Source organism: Phaethon aethereus, assembly GCF_964289735.1.
Source record: "Phaethon aethereus genome assembly, chromosome: 2".
Lineage (NCBI taxonomy): Eukaryota > Metazoa > Chordata > Aves > Phaethontiformes > Phaethontidae > Phaethon > Phaethon aethereus.
This window is the reverse complement of record NC_138582.1, coordinates 98,514,968-98,526,768: the sequence shown is the minus strand read 5'-3', so window position 1 is coordinate 98,526,768 and position 11,801 is coordinate 98,514,968.

Sequence of the window (11,801 nt, the reverse complement as noted above, 5' to 3'; positions counted from 1 at the left end):
CTGCAATGAACTGATCAATTGGAGATTTGTTTGCTGCCATGAGCTGCAGTGCATGAAATAACTATTCCACACACGAATTACTGCTCAGATTGAGTCCGAATGGCCCAGAGATCAGAGCAACACGTACTTCCCTTCTTATTTCCACGCTTGAAATAAGGTGGCTGCATGTGGTCCTGAACACACCAGGTGAAAGGGATGGTCCTTCCCCACAAGAGGAGCAGGGGACATCCAGCTCCTGGTCAGAACTATGTGGCATACCACTGGATTGAGCCCAGTGGCAAGACCACATGTTGCCGCGCGCCCATGTAAATGTGGAGTAGGCTTATTGACCTGGTAAGGGAAATACTCTAGTTTGATTATCAAACTCTTCCAGGTGACTCCAGATTTGCACCACCGTGGGCAAGAGCAGTCCCAACCCCACACTGCATCACAAACAGTGCTCTCATGAGCTGAATTCCCCTGGAGGAGGCCCATGTCAAGGTTGGCCGTTACTTCCTCATACCATCTCCTAGAGTTGGTACACTCTGCAGCAGAACTGCTGGAGCATGAAAGTCTTGAGAGTTGCTTTGGTACATGAGAAAGCTGTGAACACCAGGGTTATTTGCCCGGGCTGCTCAGCGATCCAACAGGCCATGTTTCATTGCTGCACAGGCAGCCCCGCTTGCCTGCTGGTGGACTTTCAGCCTGCATGCCGCCTTGCCCTTACCTCCCCATCTTTGCCGTGAGCTCATCTGACCCCCAAGCCAGCACATTCCAGGCGAGCCTCCCATGCAATGGTGCAGACCTCGCTACAAACAAATGTTTTTCATTATTGTTGGAGTTTGAGGAAAATGGTTTCCAGAACTTTGGAAAAAACCAAACAAACAACAAAATCCCCTTTTATGTGCGTATATACATATATGTATGTCAGAGGCTTGTCAAGGCAAATGATTTGAGAAGCATTTGCTGCCAAGTGGTATGCCCTTCTTTTTATCAGCAGACCCAACATATACATTTGGGCTTGGATGGCCATCTAACTGGTATGCTAGTGAGAAGTTTATCTAGGAATGTAACTTGCTGTGATTGGGGGAAGAAAAACCCACAAAAACAAAAACACAAACCAAAAATGAATGGCCTAAAACTTCATAAGTAGTGTTTTCAATGTTCATCCCAATGCTGAAAACAATCACTCTTTGGCAAATTTTCAAATTCTGATTATTTGATAGTGCTGCAAGTAAGACCGGGGGAAATAAACATGAAAGGGAAATTCCTGAAACAGAACTGGGTTGGCACTGAGAGGAAAGCACATCCAAAATAACCTCCAACTATCATATGCACATCTCGTAGCACAAAAATGGATGAGGTACTATTTATAGGTCTTCAAATGAGTAGTTGACAACTGATACTTGACTATGCACATTTAAATATGTATCTTTCTTAGGTAACTCCTGCCTTTCACATAAACACATTTGGTTTCAATAAAAAGGTATGCTTGGGATTTTTAATATTTTTTTGAATGCATAAGAATCCAAACTAGTCCCTTTGTCTGTAATTACTGTCCTGACAGCTCAAACCATGATTTACTTCATTAGCAGTCATTGGTCTCACACGACATGTCACTAAAACTACTGTCACCTTTGGATACAAGCCCCTTCCACTAATGTTACGGTTTTTCAGATAGTCCAGCAAGTCTCTTAACCTCATGTGAAAAACCATTCACAGCAGCTGAGGGAACTAGAATACTTCTGCCAGACTGCAGGTATAGGAGCATTTGGCCAAAGGCAGCTATTCCACTGTACCACACGGTGTTTGGAACATGGACTTTGCTGACCACAACACTTGTCCACCTTGTATAACACTCCCTTTCACCATGGTAGGCATTTCTGTGCAAAGCAGGGATGGCAAACACCTTGGCCAACAAAGTTACAGCTGAGCAACCTGCTGGCTTGCTCAAGTTCAGATTTAGAGGGGATCCACAGACTAAGACTTCATTTGCCTACTTTGTTCAAGAGGCCCAGTTTAGTAGAGGACTAGATCTATTAGTCACAGGTTTGCATAAAACAAAACTGGAGGAGGTTGTGGTTCTCCTTGTACCCTATGGTTTCCTTGCATCGCAGCTGAGCTAATGTTTAATTCTGTTCCTTTGTCTCACTTGATCACCCATGCCTCAACTCTTGTGAATATACTTAAACCACCTAGTTGTAAAGTCCTGTGGGAAAAGGAGGAGAGGGTACTCATCTGGTCTGCTTTCAGCTCTTCAATATTAACGAGCTGTAAGTTTAGCCTCTTGATCCAACAGTGCCCTACCACTCATACCAGAATCATGCAGCAAGTCATCACTGACACATGGCAAAACAAGGGGAGCCATGCTGAGGTTCCCAGTTCACCTCACGTGGTGGAGGGAACCTAGGTGCCAAATTTAGAAACTGTCAATTAGCCAAGTGATGAGATTAATCATTATCCTACCAACTATGGTAGTTTCTACATCTAATTTTGTGCTCCTTTCCCTAGAAAATTCATATTAGACCAGACCACTACCTACCCCAGCATCTTACAACCAAGCTATTTAACTAGATTATTTGTCTTCCTGTCAAGTCCAAGTGACATTTACAACTACTAATTCATTGAGCTGATGCATCGTTGCCAAAGACGACATACAAGTTGTAATGAGCTTTCAATGGCAATCGCAAAAACAGTTCTTGAAGCAATGCAATTGCTAATTACTCATTCAGAGCACATGATAAATTTTAAACTTGGATGCTCTGCTGTGGTTTTGCTCATTTTTCTTATATGCTTTGTTTAGAGTATGGACTTAGGCAGCCAAGGAATCCCAAGAAACTGGGAGGAGACAAATAAAAACAGGAACTGGGAAGAGTTGAAGTCATAATATGGGAAGTAAATGGACCAAGAGGTTCAACAGGAGCTTAAGAGCATAAAGCTTTTAAGGCAGGATGAGAGGCTGGATCCAAGTGATATCCCCTAACACATAGCTTCTGACAAGGGATGACAAAGTTGGTGCCTCAGAACTGGGGAAGAGGTCTGTGTAGCAATTATTTTATGTCCCGTAATATAAAACTGGTGGGGTAAACCAAACAAGGTCAGAAGCAATTTGCAATCCCTATGGACTGAAAGCTTCTTCCGGGCTTGCCAGAGCTGGGCAAACTTCAGCTACTACGTCTATAAGAGAAAATTTTGAAGATGGCTTCTCAGCAGCTCTCAGCCACACACGTCAGAGCCCAGCATCCCCCCTCACAGCAACATTGACCTCAGCTGGTGTTAGCGTGTGAAGCTGTGAACTGCCGTGGGGAGAGGGGAGCGTGCTGCTTCTCTTGTCATCTGTGCCATCGTGGCAGTAGCTTCTGGCAGAGGGGTCGGGCACACCGGCACGGGTGGCAACATCATCAGCTGCTGCTAGACTTGAGATGCAACCAGACTTGAGAGGATTTGCAAGCCATGCCTCAAACTCTGGGTTGGGTAAACTTAAGTATTTGATGTTTGTCTGGCCTTGACTCAGAATGGCTTGGTCATAATAGTTAACTCAAAGGTGCGGGGGGGGCGGGGGGAAGTCACTTCTTTGTAGCATCAGTTTTCAAGCCAAACAGCTACTGACCTGTAACCTTCTCTCCCGCCTTCGGCATAGCACAGAGCACGCATGCACTAGCGAATGGTCAGGCAGAAGATCACAGCTGCAGTTCTGGGTTATGTTCACATAGGCAACAGCAACCTGTGACAATGACCTCCCCAGGGGATCCTGTCCGTATGCTATGGGTGCCAGTCAGTGTTCCCATCCTCCTTACAAATATGTGGGCTTGCACAGGGTGGAACACCATCCTCCCAACAGCTGCTCAGGCAGAATCCAAGTGCCTGCAGCTCCTCTCTGCTGCCACATCTACCTTTATTGCTCATTTATTGCCCAGGACCAAGCTGGTCCCTGATAAATTGAGCTTGTAAGCCAGAGACTGCAGAAGGATACAGGCTGATGCCTGTCTGCCCACCAGCAGATACTGGGGAACTCCTGGCATGCTCATGGGAAGAGTGGGACTCTGGGAGGCAGCTATGGGTGTTGTTTTACCTCCCTGGGGTGAAACACCTCCCTGAGGTAAAACACCCTCACCTCCCTGCTGTGCTGCCTGTGATTAATTCTTCATTTAAATTAGAACATGGGGAATCCTGCTGATACATGTATTTCCAACAGGACAGCCAAAGCTTTACTATCTTTTAGCTTTTAACCTACACTACTTACTCTGCTTTTACTTTAACTCATGTCTGCTTTCCCTGCTGTTCATTAGGCTCTTTATTACCTCCTGTTTTGTACGACTTACCTCCCGCTGCCCCCACGCACAGTTAAAGACTCGGTGGGTGGCAAACATCATGCTTACAGCATTGCGGACGGGCTAACGTGACCCCGTAGATTTGCCCGGGAGCAAGGACGTGTACAGGTGTAATAACCTTCCCCGGGCAGCTCGTTCCGCAAGGGCACGGGTCTGTACCCTAGCGATGAGGCACGCCTCCAGCTTTTCCACCACCCGGCTGTACCTCCCAAAGTGGGACGTGCCTCAACGGAGAAAGCGGCACGGCCTGCGGCACGCTGAGCACCCACCGGTGCCGTATATGATCCCTATCAACCTCGTGAACATCACTCGCTGTTTGCAAACATGTTGAGAGAGGCCCAGAGAAACAGCTTATACCCGAAAGTTCGCGAAGCGGCAACGTACAGAGGTGTGTTCCAGAGCCTGTGTCCATCCGTTTCAGGGCCCGTGCTCAAACACCTACTGCTCTCTGACAGGAGGGAAATAAGCTGCCAAACGCCCCCAAGGCTTAGCCCAGCTCGTTTTTCCTCTGGGCACCGAGCGAGCGTTACTTAACAACGGGCCCAGCCGGGTTTGCTCAGGGAGCCAGCGGAGCTGGGCGCCGGAGCCGCAGAGCGCGCCGTTTGCAGAGCGTCGGCAGCGCGCGCGGGGAGAGGCCGAGACGTCCACGCCTACCTGACGTGGGAACACGAACGAATTTCACCCATCTCCAGAAGCAAAAGGCTACAAAAATTAATGTTGTGTTTCATTTCTTTCCTCTTGCTCGCCTCGGGCAAGGCAGTTGGCATCCTGGTGCAACCTGTCACCAGAAATGAGTGCCTTGCATCAGCAGCGGGTTTTTTGGTGAATCAATGAGGGAGACACCAAAACTGCTGTTCTCCCTCGTCTAAGTGAAGCTCCAGTGCAAGGGGGTTCCTACTGATCCCCCCGGTAACTCCTCTGCCATCATGCCGCGGGTACTGCAGGGTTCTGCACCAGCCTGCTCGCTTGTACCTCTCAGGAGGGCTGAGAAGGTCCAGGTCCCCTCTCCCTCAATTCTCTCCATGCAGACAGAATACAGAATACTGGTTGAAAGAACAACCAAGAATGGGGTTTAGATCAATATATATGTTTTAAATATGTATATATACGCACAATATATACACACACACATATACTCCAAACTCCCCTGCCACATCTCAGTCCAGCACTCCTAGCATCAAAAATGATTACGGATTAAAGGAATACTATAGCTACAAAGCCAAGTACTCTGAATCAAGTCTATGCAATAGCCTTTATACCTGCATTTCTTAGCTTTTTCTTTAGTCTTTGCCCATATGCATTTTATCACTTACTGTTTTTCCATAAATCCCTTGCCTCATTCATTGCCAATACTTTAAGTGTTAGTCAGGGGCTGTGCCCTAATAAGCAACCTGTCTAGAAGGCCCCTGTTTTATTTGTTGTAAAGTCATAACGTGCTGCTGAAGTAGTGAACACAATTTGTTGAAAGAGAAATCATAGCCTGTTGTACAAAAAAGGTTCCATAGGCTCAGATTGCATCCGTAACAGTTGCACAGTTCCTACAAAGCGCCTATTACCTTATTTAACCCCAGCCTTTGAAAACAGATACTTCATATTCAGCTACTTCAATTAATTGCACTGAAATATTTTTGGCTTGCTTTGCTGGAATGATAAGCATGCACAACAGCAACCAAAAGCAGAGCGCTATACTTAAATTAATCAAGTAGATTAAGAAAAATATTATGTACTAGTAAGAAGGGTTTGGGATTTTTTCCTTTTCATTTCACAGTTCTTTTTGACCTGAAAACAAATCTAGTTTTCAGTTAAGTGAACCTGTGAGCAAAGTTGGTTCAAAGTCAGAAACTAGTTGTCGCCAAGTATTATCAGAAATTCAAACATTTGATTTTACTATTTTCCAAAGCAAAACTTTTTAAGAACACAGACATCTAAAGTGTAATATAAAAAGCATGTTTTAAATGGAAATGAAAAACGATGTTTTGGATTGCGTCTTTCCCCCCACCCTCCAAATACTTATGAAAGAAGTAGACTTCAGCTGAAAAAATGTTTTAGAAATGTCTTCCCCATCCATTGAGAAGCAGCTCAGATGAGATGCCTGATGGCAGCTGCAGTGCATCCTGCCCTGGATGATGCTGAAATAACTTTCTGTGCCTCTCCGCTCCTTCCACCTTTCATCACTAGGCAGATAAAGACTGTATGGACATCTACAACAACAGCACTACCTGACAACCAAACACAAAAATAACTACGTAGTTCAGAGCTGAGGAGGACATATAGTATAAACCAGATAATGCCTGGGGCCATGCAGCATGAAAAGGAAACAGAAAGAGAGTGACTACGCTGAGTGATAAGGAGAAGAGTTTTATAATTTAAGCAACTTAACTTCAAGAAAAGGTCATAGAGATGATCTTCACTTTGGCATTGATTAATTTTTAAAAGTACCATTAGCATCATCAAAAACCACCAATCAAACAACATTAATAGGATGCTTCTAACATTGCTTTCCTAATATTTTACAAGAAATATACCGGAACTACAGACTTTCATTTGTAAAATAGGCTTTTGTGAGCAACTTTTATACCTCTCTACTACAGTTAGTGCAATAACCCATCATTATTCCCTTTATGGTGGTCCTCCTCCCAAAGGGAGGCGAGACCGACAGCTTCCAGCAGGTTTGCAGCCTGTTGCAGAGAAAGGAAACGCAGCCCAGACCTCTGCTCCAAGCCCTGAAAGAGAATGACCTCTGGGGTAATGCTCTCCAAGCACTTACTCTCCACCTTGCTTAATAGATTGAGAGGTATTTATGGTTTAAGTGTGGTGGTTAAAGTTGCAGTTGAACGGCAGCCATCAGGCAAAGGCCCATCCCATGCAGCCACAGCAGGGGCGGCTCTCGGTTCAGGAACTGGGGCCAATTACAGGATTTGTTCATGACTGTGGTTTGACCCCAAAACCATCAACCCACCTGGTCAAAGCCTGGCAGACATGTGAACACTTTCAAGCAGGATCTTCCAAGTGAGAAGCACCAGGTTATTCTCACTGCAGGCTACGTTATGGCTGCCCCGGGAATTCAGGCACGTTCCTGTAGTTTAATTTAAACACACCTTTGCAATCTCTAAGCTCCCACATGCTTTCTGAACAGCAAAACCAAACACCCATTAATCAAGGTCTATTCCTCAGCCATCTACCCCTGCTCTTTGCCAGCTTCTCACAGCTCTCTTCACCCCTACGTACTAACGTCCTCTCCACTTCTGCATCTGGCCAGAAGAACACTTCCGACCAGTTCCCCCTTGAGCAAAGCAGGTTAGATGGTTATTTTCAGCTACAACAGCGACTGTTTTCTGGGGTCCTGAAAATCCTGCCATCCAGAGTTGCCAAAGACAAGACCCTCCTGTGATGCAGAAAACATGGACTCTGTTCCCAATGCCACCACCGATCTTCTGCCCAGATCTCATACAAGTCACTTCAGGTCCTCATACCAGTGCTTTCTCTCTCACCGTTACCTGCTCAGCTTGCAGGGACTGCCCGTGTAGCCTGTCCCTCAGGCTGTTCTCCTAATTGGAAACTAAAAACTTCCTGCAGCATTTAATTCAGCAGAGGCATGTTTGAGTGCTGGAAGAGCAGATACCCGAAAGAGCAACTTTTGAAATACATTGAGGAAAATAATATAGCAAATAAAAGGGGAATTCAGAATCAAGCAATAAATAATCTGTTTTTGAAGCAAAGGCACAGAGTGTTTGTTCATTATGGAGCAAGAGGAGGGAAAACATGCCTTACAGCAGATCTGGAAGGCATGTGGGTTGTACCTTATTTTCTTTCCTCAGTGCTATGAAAGGGTACAAAGTAAAATCATGCAGTATATAGAGCAGCAGTTCGCCCTTTCAGTACAACGTTGTCCTCCTTTAGAGAAGGAGGGCTTAAGATTTTATGTTTGCCTTTCTTCCTTAAAAAACAGCTGACAAGGATTTCTTTGGTGTTTTTATTTAAAAAAGGATTTTAATTGGATCTGTCTTTCCATCATTTTTTAGTACTCTGATTTACCCTGGTAAACCACATGGATTATAGAAGGGTAATTTTGCTCTTGGTACCATTTGGCAAAACAAATGTTTTCTGTATGCCTCAGACTGCGCTACAGGAATGAATGCATTAATTGAAATGTAAGGGTAATAATCCCAAAGCACTCGTTTGAGAATCCCTGTTTTACTGCTGGAGTGCTATTTGGTTGCCTAAGCTATGAAGTCCAGTGCTGGCTGAAAGCTCAAGTATCCTGCAGCCTTTGGTTCACAGGATTTAGCACAAGGTTACCGCTGCCTAACATGAAAGTAAGTAATGCAACTCCCTTCAAGATTCTCTTAAGTAAGCAAGGGGATGAATGATGTAGGTATTTCATAGGCAGGTTTCATGCCTCACTCTTGCACAGTGGAAAAAAAAAAACCATACCAACAGATGAAATAACATGCCAACATGCTTTAGACTCTTACTTGATGCCCTTGGCAAAAGGCCACCCTGCTTCACTCTGTTGTACGGATCCCTCAGCTAGCAACTCCCCACAGCCATGTGGTCCTTCCTGGGCTGAGTACTGAGACAGTCAGTAATGCATCTTGGGAAAGCAGGGGCATTGCTTGGATCAAATAGAATCATAGCATCGTTAAGGTTGGAAAAGACCTCTAAGATCATCAAGTCCAACTGTCAACCCAACACCACCATGCCCACTAAACCATGTCCTGAAGTGACATATCTGCAAGTTTTTTGAACACCTCCAGTGACAGTGACTCCACCACCTCCCTGGACAGCCTGTTCCAGTGCTTGACCACTCTGTCAGTAAAGAAATTCTTCCTAATATCCAGCCTAAACCTCCCCTGGTGCAACTTGAGCCTATTTCCTCTCATCCTATCACTAGTCACTTGGGATAAGGGACCAACACCCACCTCACTACAACCCTTTTTCAGGTAATTGTCAAGTGTGATAAGGTCTCCCCTCAGCCTCCCCTTCTCCAGACTGAACAACCCAAGCTCCCTCAGCTGCTCCTCATAAGACTTGTGCTCCAGACCCCTCACCAGCTTTGTTGCCCTTCTCTGGACATGCTCAAGCACCTCGGCATCCTTCTTGTAGTGAGGGGCCCAAAACTGAACACAGGATTCAAGCTGCAGCCTCACCAGTGCCGAGTACAGGGGCACGATCACTTCCCTACTCCTGCTGGCCACACTATCTCTGATACAGGCCAGGATGCTGTTGGCCTTCTTGGCCACCTGGGCACACTGCTGGCTCATATTCAGCCAACGGTCAACCAGCACCCCCAGGTCCTTTTCCACCGGGCTGCCCTCCAGCCACTCCTCCCCAAGCCTGTAGCGTTGCATGGGGTTGTTGTGACCCAAGTGCAGGACCCTGCACTTGGCCTTGTTAAACCTCATACAGTTGACCTCAGCCCATTGATCCAGCCTGTCCAGATCCCTCTGCAGAGCCTTCCTACCCTCCAGCAGATCAACACCCCCACCCAATTACCTTGCCTGTCCTACCGTACTCGAGAGTTATTGCTTCAGGAATAGTTCAAATAGCCTGAACTACACTCCTGATCTACAGGCAAAGGAATTGACACTGGCATTACTGCAATGGCATAGCTGCACCCTACTGCTACGCCTGTAAGATTCCCCACACCTAGACAAACCCCAGTAGTACCAGCACACCTCCCAGGTTACAGGAGAGATGCACGTTCACCCAGGACAAGAGCTGTTTGACCCTGCCGCTCCCCTGACTGAAGACAAGTCAGGCACAGACTGCCCTTCCTCAAGGTTGCACCCTGCAGAAGAAAAGTTGGCCTGATGGAAAGACAGAGAGGGAAATCACATTCCTGCCCTCTGCTCTGAGAGGAAGGACCACAAGCAGTGCATGGCTCACACCACAGGGGCTGGAGAGGAGGAAGAGGAGAGCCAAAGCAAGTGCTAAATCTTCTACAAAACAGAGTCCAGAGAGATGAACTAAGTAAGGCCAACATCGGCAGTCCTGCAGCAAGACAGCACATACTGCTTTCATGAACAGTTCCCCTAAAGTTGTCTCCCACCTGGCCAAACTCTTTGTCTGATCACAGTTCTAGATGCATATTTAGCTAATACCCTGGGCTTGGTGCAACAAGTCACCTCTGGCCCCTTCATCCCTCAGGACGCTTGCTGTATTTGACAAACAGGGAAGTTTTTGATCCTGGTCTTTAAATCCTCTGCAGGTTGAATGAGGGGTGAGAAATTGGGTTCAACATGTTGGACACATTTTAGAAGTCTGGGGCAGGGAGAACAAACAACAACAGACACAACCAGCAGCTAGCTGCTATTTGTACATGAAAATATAATTTCTTTTTCTTCCCTGGGAAGTGCTGCTTCTGTGCTTAAGATCTAGACAAACAGGAAAGATACTTGCCAGGACATCAGTTTTCCTCATCTATTGGGAGCAGAGACAGGAGATTGCTGTGCAACCTTTACCAGCAATCTGTCAGCTGAAGGACCCTGCAGCTTACTTGATGCTTTTGTTAGAAACCTATTTGGTTTGGGGGTGGGAGGGGAGAATGTGTTACTGCCATGATGCAAGCATATTTTAAGGCGGCAGTCATTTCTGCCTCATTTTGTGCAGTTGTGTCCTCCATAATTATTGGACAAGGTGTTAACTCTGCCTAGCAAAATGCTGGAGGGGAGGTGGGGAGGGCGGAAGCCATGCCTCCTGGGTTCTCCACATGCTGCAGATAGGATGGTGTAAGCATTCCAGAGTTCAGGAGCCACTGTCATACCTTAGAGACTACCCTGACGAGTCAAGAGAAACAGACCCGTTTGTGACAACCACTTTTCTGGATTTGGAAGTACAAATAGTGAAAGTTACTGAGCTCTTCAAAAAACGTAAGTGTACTCCATTTCCAAGGTTTCCTTCAGACTGAGTCTCCTGGCAAACAGAAAAGATCCCGAAGCCAAGTAACTCTACTCAACCTCTAGCTCATCCAGCACGTCGCATGCTAGAAGGATTACGTTACGGCTTACTGCAGCCGTATCCTGAGCCCGTCTAACACTTCACACCCTCCACACGTCGCATAAACCCTTCACGTTTAACTCACAGTTTTCTCACAAGCTTGCTCAGCTATTTCCTGACAACTCCTACTGGTTGTTTGTTTTGGGTTTTTTTGTCATGCAGTTCAGGTCTGTCTTTGAAACTTGAAGTGTCTCAGAAAATTTGCACACAGGAACTGGTTATCAGCGGACAGTCACTTATATACCTGAATGCTCAGGAGGCAAATTCCATGCACGACAGCAGTTTTTGTGTCCCTTATCAGAATAAGGGCAGGGCCTCAGCAATGTTACGTTTGGGTTACTCAAGAAAACAAGCAGGTTAAAAAAACAAACCAAAATGACCTCTGAAAGTGTGAGTGGTCATTTTAAAGCTAGATTAATGATCTCCAGTAGAGACACCAACCCTTTGTTTTATGTTTGCATAATCCATATGGTGGTCTGGCTCTAGGCACTG